The sequence below is a fragment of the Pygocentrus nattereri genome, chromosome 14 (assembly GCF_015220715.1).
Source record: "Pygocentrus nattereri isolate fPygNat1 chromosome 14, fPygNat1.pri, whole genome shotgun sequence".
Taxonomy (NCBI): Eukaryota; Metazoa; Chordata; class Actinopteri; order Characiformes; family Serrasalmidae; genus Pygocentrus; species Pygocentrus nattereri.
In genome coordinates this window covers 7430216-7437968 of record NC_051224.1, presented here as the reverse complement: position 1 = coordinate 7437968, position 7753 = coordinate 7430216, and the positions used below count along the sequence as shown (strand labels likewise).

Genomic DNA, 7753 nt, shown 5'->3' with positions numbered 1-7753 from the left:
TTTGTCATATATTGTTTGTGTACCAGATTTTGAATAGTGACTGTCCATGATGAATGGCACTGTTTTCCTTTTGCTCCTTGACCACATCATGAACAGACACAGCAAAGTGTAATAGTTAATTAAAACGTAACAGTGTAAGACATAATATAAAATAACTATAATGGTGAACTGTAATGCTGTATAGCTCTGCTAAAAGAGCATTTCTTAAGTAATGGTTGAACTTTCAATCTCTAGGCTTCCATCATTGCAACAATCATCCATCGTTTTATCTCAAAAATATTAAACCCCTTAAGTCACCACTGCTGTAACAGAATAATAACTGTCAGTTTGCATTGTAGTCCATATATTTACTGAATAATATGTATATGTAGGGATTATAACACATGCAGACAGTGGACTCTGGAGCAGTGGAAACATATTTTGTGGAGTAACAAATCACACTTCTCTATCGGGCAGTCTGATGGACGAGTCTAAGTTTGATGATTGCCAGGAGGACCTTACCCGCTTGCCTGCATTGTGCCAACTGTGTAGTTTGGTGGAGGAGGGATAATGCTATGGGGTTGTTTTTATGGGTTGGTCTAGGTCCGTTAGTTATAGTGAAGGAAAATCTTAGTGCTTCAGCAGACCAAGATATTTTGCACAATTCTATGCTTCCAACTTTGTGGGAACAGTTTGAGGAAGGCACAAAGTGCACAAAGCAAGGTCCCTACAGTCATGGTTCGGTATGTTTGGTGTAAAAGAACTTCACTGGCCCACACAGGGCCCTGACTTAACTAGCCCCATTGAACACCTTTGGGAAGAACTAGAACAGAGATTGCGAGCCAGGCGCTCTTGTAGACATCAGTGTCTCTCACAAATGCTCTTATAAATGAATGGGCAAAACTTCCTCCGGACACATTTTTTAGAAAGCCTTCCCAGAAAAGTGGAAACTGTTAGCTCTCTCTATGTATGTATGTATGTGTGTGTGTGTGTGTGTGTGTGTGTGTGTGTGTGTGTGTGTGTGTGTGTGCTCAAAAAAATAAAGGGAACACTTAAACAACACAATATAACTCCAAGTAAATCAAACTTCTGTGAAATCAAACTGTCCACTTAGGAAGCAACACTGATTGACAATCAATTTCACTGCTGTTGTGCAAATGCAATAGACAACAGGTGGAAATTATTGGCAATTAGCAAGACACACTCAATAAAGGAGTGGTTCTGCAGGTGGGACCACAGACCACTTCTCAGTACCTTTCTGCTTTCTGGCTGATGTTGTGGTCACTTTTCAATGCTGGTGGTGCTTTCACACTCGTGGTAGCATGAGAAGGACTCTACAACCCACACAAGTGGCTCAGGTAGTGCAGCTCATCCAGGATGGCACATCAATGCAAGCTGTGGCAAGAAGGTTTGCTGTGTCTGTCAGCGTACTGTCCAGAGGCTGGAGGCGCTACCAGGAGACAGGCCAGTACACCAGGAGACGTGGAGGAGGCCGTAGGAGGGCAACAACCCAGCAGCGGGACCGCTACTTCCGCCTTTGTGCAAGGAGGAACAGGAGGAGTACTGCCAGAGCCCTGCAGAATGACCTCCAGCAGGCCACAAATGTGCAAACGGTTAGAAACCGACTCCATGAGGATGGTATGAGGGCCCGACGTCCACAGATGGGGGTTGTGCTCACAGCCCAACACCATGCAGGACGGCAAATTCGCAAAATTCGCCACTGGCACCCTGTGCTCTTCACAGATGAAAGCAGGTTCAAACTGAGCACATGTGACAGACGTGAGAGTCTGGAGACGCCATGGAGAGCGATCTGCTGCCTGCAACATCCTTCAGCATGACCGGTTTGGCAGTGGGTCAGTAATGGTGTGGGGTGGCATTTCTTTGGAGGGCCGCACAGCCCTCCATGTGCTCGCCAGAGGTAGCCTGACTGCCATTAGGTACCGAGATGAGATCCTCCGACCCCTTGTGAGACCATATGCTGGTGCGGTTGGCCCTGGGTTCCTCCTAATGCAGGACAGTGCTAGACCTCATGTGGCTAGAGTGTGTCAGCAGTTCCTGCAAGATGAAGGCATTGAAGCTATGGACTGGTCCGCCCGTTCCCCAGACCTGAATCCGATTGAGCACATCTGGGACATCATGTCTCGCTCCATCCACCAACGCCACGTTGCACCACAGACTGTCCAGGAGTTGGCGGATGCTTTAGTCCAGGTCTGGGAGGAGATCCCTCAGGAGACCATCCACCACCTCATCAGGAGCATGCCCAAGTGTTGAGGTCATACAGGCACGTGGAGGCCACACACAATACTGAGCCTCATTTTGACTTGTTTTAAGGACATCACATCAAAGTTGGATCAGCCTGTCGTGTGTTTTTCCACTTTAATTTTGTGTGTGACTCCAAATCCAGGCCTCCATTAGTTATAAATTTGATTTCCATTGATGATTTTTGTGTGATTTTGTTGTCAGCACATTCAACTTTGTACAGAACAAAGTATTCAATGAGAATATTTCATTCATTCAGATCTAGGATGTGTTATTTGAGTGTTCCCTTTATTTTTTGGAGCAGTATATATATATATATATATATATATATATATATATATATATATATATATATATATATATATATATATATATATATATACACATACATGTGTGTACACAGTATGTGTGTGTACAATGCATGTACATGCGCACACATACACACACACACACACACACACACACACATATATATATATATATATATATATATATATATATATATATATATATATATATATATATATATATATATGTATATACTGTATATATACACTCACCGGCCATTTTATTAGGTACATCTAGTAAAAGGTTGGACCCACTTTTGCCTTCAGAACTGCCTTAATTCTTCGTGGCAGACTTTCAACAAGGTGTTGGAAACGTTCCTCAGAGAATTTGGTTGGTTATTTGAGTTATTGTTGTCTTTCTATCATCTGGAACCAGTCTGCCCATTCTTCTCTGACCTCTCACATCAACAAGGCATTTTCGTCCCCACAACTGCTGCTCACTGGATATTTCCTCTTTTTCGGACCGTTCTTTGTAAACCCTAGAGATGGTTGTGTGTGAAAATCCCAGTAGATCAGCAGTTTCTGAAATACTCAGACCAGCCCGTCTGGCACCAACAACCATGACAGGTTCAAAGCCACTTAACTCCCCTTTCTTCCCCATTCTGATGCTCGGTCTGCACTTCAGCAAGTTGTCTTGACCACCTCTACATGCGTAAATGCAGTGAGTTGCGGCCGTGTGATTGGCTGAATAGCTATTCGTGTTAACAAGCAATTGAACATTGTACCTAATAAAGTGGCCGGTGAGTGTATATATTATATATGTATATTTTTATATACATATATAATATATACACACATAAGTGTATGTATATATCTTTGCTGTTGGAACAAACCTTGTATGTCCATTTTTTTAGTTTTTGACATAATTTGAAATATTTGAATAACATTTGAAAATGCCTGTTACTCTTTACATTGTATGTACATTTCATGAGAAATGGTCCAAAATTACTTGGGGGAAAAAAAAGTCTGCTTCCATTCACTTACATTAGAAGTACAGTTGGTTTTTCCTTCTCTTTTAAAGTTACTGTTTTGGAGATACAACGTTTTGTTTCCAACAACAGCGATATATGTATACACACACACACACACACACACACACACATATATATATATATATATATATATATATGTGTGTGTGTGTGTGTGTGTGTGTGTGTATGTATGTGTATATGTAGAGAGAGGAGATGTTTAAATGTAGATACTTTCTTCTAACTTACATTTTTGGCCCTATACTTTCACTTTCATTTCTCATTTCATAAGCAGAAAATTATATCATTTAGAATGTATAAATTGTTTTTAACAAGTCCTCAGAAATTATAAAATATTTTATAACTATAATTTCTGAGGACTTGTTAAAAAAAAACCCAGAGCAGAATATTTTTGTGCATATCGTGGACTTTTAAAGAGTTTCTTCATCCAGCTGGAATTTGTCATCAGGCTTTTTTTTTTCTCCACATGATTAATCCTTCCTTTTTTACCCACATCAGCAGCGGTTCATTGACTGACGATGCTGTGGTCACGTGGTCCCCCTGACACTCGCTGACGCGTCCCTACGGCTCGACCAACCACATACAGGCAGAAGACGTGACCTCAGGAACGTCACGGCCAATTAAATGCGAGAAAATAAAACAACATTTTAATTAAACCCGTGTCTTGCTGTGTGTGTGTGTCTAACATTAAGTTCTGCTTTACTGTATTCTGTATAAAAATATACGCAGGTGTTTCGAGCGGCGGGCTGTAAGCGCGGAAGCGGCTGATATTTGGGGGGTTGGGTTTCAGGATAGTAACGTTAGAGCACCAGCGTGTCCTGTGAAGGCTGTGAAGGCACACGGATAAACACACACGCACACACACACAGGGTGCAGGACAGCGTCAGCAGCCTGATTTCCGAATGTAATTTTACTGAAGAGAACAGTTTTGAGATGGACGAGCGGCAGGCAGTGTAATTTCCTCAGGGACTGAAGGTAAGCATGAACCGCCTCTGTTTTTGCTCTTCTGCTCCTTTGAAGGCATATGGGCAAGAGTAGGCTGCATCCCACACGGATGCAACCGCTAGTGATGGTAGGCTGCTCCTTGAATAAACCAGCTCGACGTTAAAGGTCCAGTGAAGTTGCTTTCCCTCTGTAAGCTGCCGAGTAGGCTCGGACAAGGGCTCTCCGATAAGGCGAGATGCTGAGTTAAGGGAGAAAGGCTGGTGTGTTGAGCTGCAATGAAGGTAGAAGTCAGTTGTGAAAGGCTATCGTGTCAGAAGGACAGCATGAGCTTGAGATAGGCCCAAACACGGACGACCTCCATCCCTCAGCTAGACTGCAGTATAGGACCTAGTATACTGCATGTAGTAGGACCTCATCTACAGGACTGTGTTGAGTTGAGCTGTTTTGTCGTTGCTGTTCACTTATCAACTTTCATACTTCAGCTGAATTACACTTGGCTTTAGTTCCATGACCTACTTTTCATCTCACTTAGTGACCTGTTCCAGGTTCTGTAGGGCTCGAACGAAACTTCAGGTGGATGTGTTTGTTCAGCCAGCCACAGCAGACTATTTGTCTTACTCCTTATTCAAAAGCCACGGGTGTATTTCTGACACATGCTCTGCAAGTCTGTGCCATTCCCAGAAGACCTATAAGAGCTTACTGGGCTGTGTGGAGAAGTCTGGCAGTGCTTGAGTGTTGTCCCAGAGGTGCTGACAGTATGCAGACGAAAGGCCACATACTTAACCCTAGGCTGCCTTCTTTTAGTGCTATAGTGGCCGAATAATATATCACTGTCCTTGTGCAGCCTGGCGTGCAGATGAGTGGTGTTTCCAAATGTGTTAACCAGTCGTGTAGACCTGTCATAAAGACCTTTGATTGTTGGGCATGTAGACTGCCATGTAGACCGGTGGTTCTCAGCCTTGTTCAACAGTTATGTAGACCTTTGGTTTTTGAAATTGTAAACCAGTCATGTAGACTGCCATGTAGATGAAGTCTTTTCAAACTTATTAACAAGGCATGTAGACCTTTTAAATAGACCTTTGGTTTTTGAAGTTGTAAACCAGTCATGTAGACTGCCATATAGACCGGTGGTTCTCAAATTTGTTGACAGGTCATATAGACCAGCAGGTAGACCAGTGTTTTTCAAACTTTTCATCCAGTCAACTAGACTGGCACATAGACCAGTGGTTGTCAAACTCCCCAATTCCACCAAGACAGTCCTTTTACATGCAGGTGTACTTGATCAGTGAAGTGATTCAGATTGATCAGGCAACCAATGTTTTAAAATGATTTTTTTTTCTCAGGTGATCCCTTATTGGACCTTTCAGGTTTGTGCACAGTATATTAAATATAAGACTTATTTTTCATCTCAAACATTTTGGTGACCTGTTTTTTACCTAACAAAACTCACTTGAGGTTTGTGATCCAAATGAAAACCAATGACCTATACTAGAAAAAAAATGGGTATGTTTCTTATTTCTTTGTTAGTCAGCACTGAGTGTAGTTCAGAATTCATCTTGAGAAAATTGCTTTTCAAAGCTGTGTTACTTCCACTTTCTTTGTTTTCTCCAGCGATGAAGGAAACATTTGTAGGTGGGTGGTTGCAGGTTTGTTGTCTGCTATAGGTTTAGAGTGATGGCCTAAATAGATACTAGTTAATCATGATGCTTTTCACAAGTTCCTTGGACTTGGGACATCTGTGCAGCTGGGACATCTGGATCTGTTCTGGCCCTCTGAGGCTGGTTTGAGAAAATTTTATTAAGATTTCCCCAGCGTTAGCTGAGTTTTGCAGATAGCAGACAAGAGTGAGTCCTGTTATTATTTTCAGGCCACCATGTTTCTCTGGACTGCTGACTGGAGAGCCTCTTTCTGTCATCAAGAGCTGAAGGAAGTTTCCTTTTTTCCTCATCTCTGACTTGGGACTGAGCTGATAGATGAGGTTTTCAGAGGAAAATTATTTCGAAATGTTATGCAGTGCACTTACAGCAGGCTGCAGTAATACTGCAACCCCCACAACAAACATTCACACGCTTACATCTCAGATTATAGCCTGATAAAGTTGTTTTCTAAGGGCAAAGGTCAGTAGGCCACCTCCAATCATCAAATATTCACTCCTCTGTAATTAAAGGCACACTTCATGCATCATCTGTCAGTTGCCAACACACTACAATATTTAATGCAGTATTTACACAGCTTACCATGGACGGTTCTGGAACAGCAATGGTAATATGGAGAAAATAGCATATTCTAGCTAATTAAGAGTTTGATTTCCAATTAATAAATGTAATACATTTATCATCTGTTTGTATCTTTTTTTTATTCTTATTTTTATGTCCCCCAAAAACCATTTAATCATTGGTAAAAATTTTATTTAAAGTTCTTTAGGTTACTTTGCAGAATTCTATTCAGTTTTTCAAGTTTTAACTTCAAACTGATGGCAAACTCTTTGTGTGGAGAAAGCCCAGAGAAGATTTCCAACCAGACTGCAGTAAGGCTGCTATAAAGTTTTTTTTTTTCTTCTTCTTTTTTTCCTGGTGTTCTACCAGTGTGGGAATTTGTTTACTGGTACTGACATCCAAAATTTATCATGTGCATATATGTCGATGCTGATGCTCTGACATTCATAAAATGTAGAAATTAGGCCCCAATCACCTTGGCTTAACATTACAGAGCTGAAGATTTCTTCTAAAGGAAATATCTGCTGATTGTGGTATGATACCACAAAGAAAATGACAGTCTTTGAACTTTGATAAGGGCCATTTGGTTTGGCATTCGTTTCAATGAGCTCAAATATTTTATTGGGCCATTGTAGTCTAGTAACTGACAAAATGTTATAATAGCAATAAAATATCACATTATTCAGTATTTTTGGTATCGACTCAGGGATTCTGAGGCCACCTCTGCTGCTTTCCATACAGAGGTTACATGTAGCGTAGCGTTGCTAAACTGGCTCACAGAACAAAGAGCAATTTGTGTAAATGAGGTTATCTCAGTAGAGGAAACAGAAGGCCTGAGTTAATCAGAAGTAAACAAAGACTCATTTCCATAGAAAGGGTTAAAGAAAACATTATTTGATTAAAGAACATGATGTTTAGGCCAGACCTGGGTACAAGCAACCTTTAAGATTAACCACAACATTCCTGATAAGGAGAAGTTTGTCACATGCACCATAGCTAGCTCATTGCGTAATTTCCT

General features: G+C 41.3%; 1 protein-coding gene across 1 annotated transcript in view; it reads left to right on the top strand.

Moving 5' to 3' along the window:
* Nucleotides 1-4248: 4248 nt before the first annotated feature.
* The window catches only part of tbc1d16 (TBC1 domain family, member 16), a 44705-nt gene continuing 41200 nt past the window's right edge, over nt 4249-7753 (top strand). The window contains exon 1 of the mRNA XM_017705891.2: nt 4249-4549. The gene's annotated coding sequence lies outside the window, so the exon portion shown is untranslated. The remainder of the gene's footprint in view (nt 4550-7753) is intronic.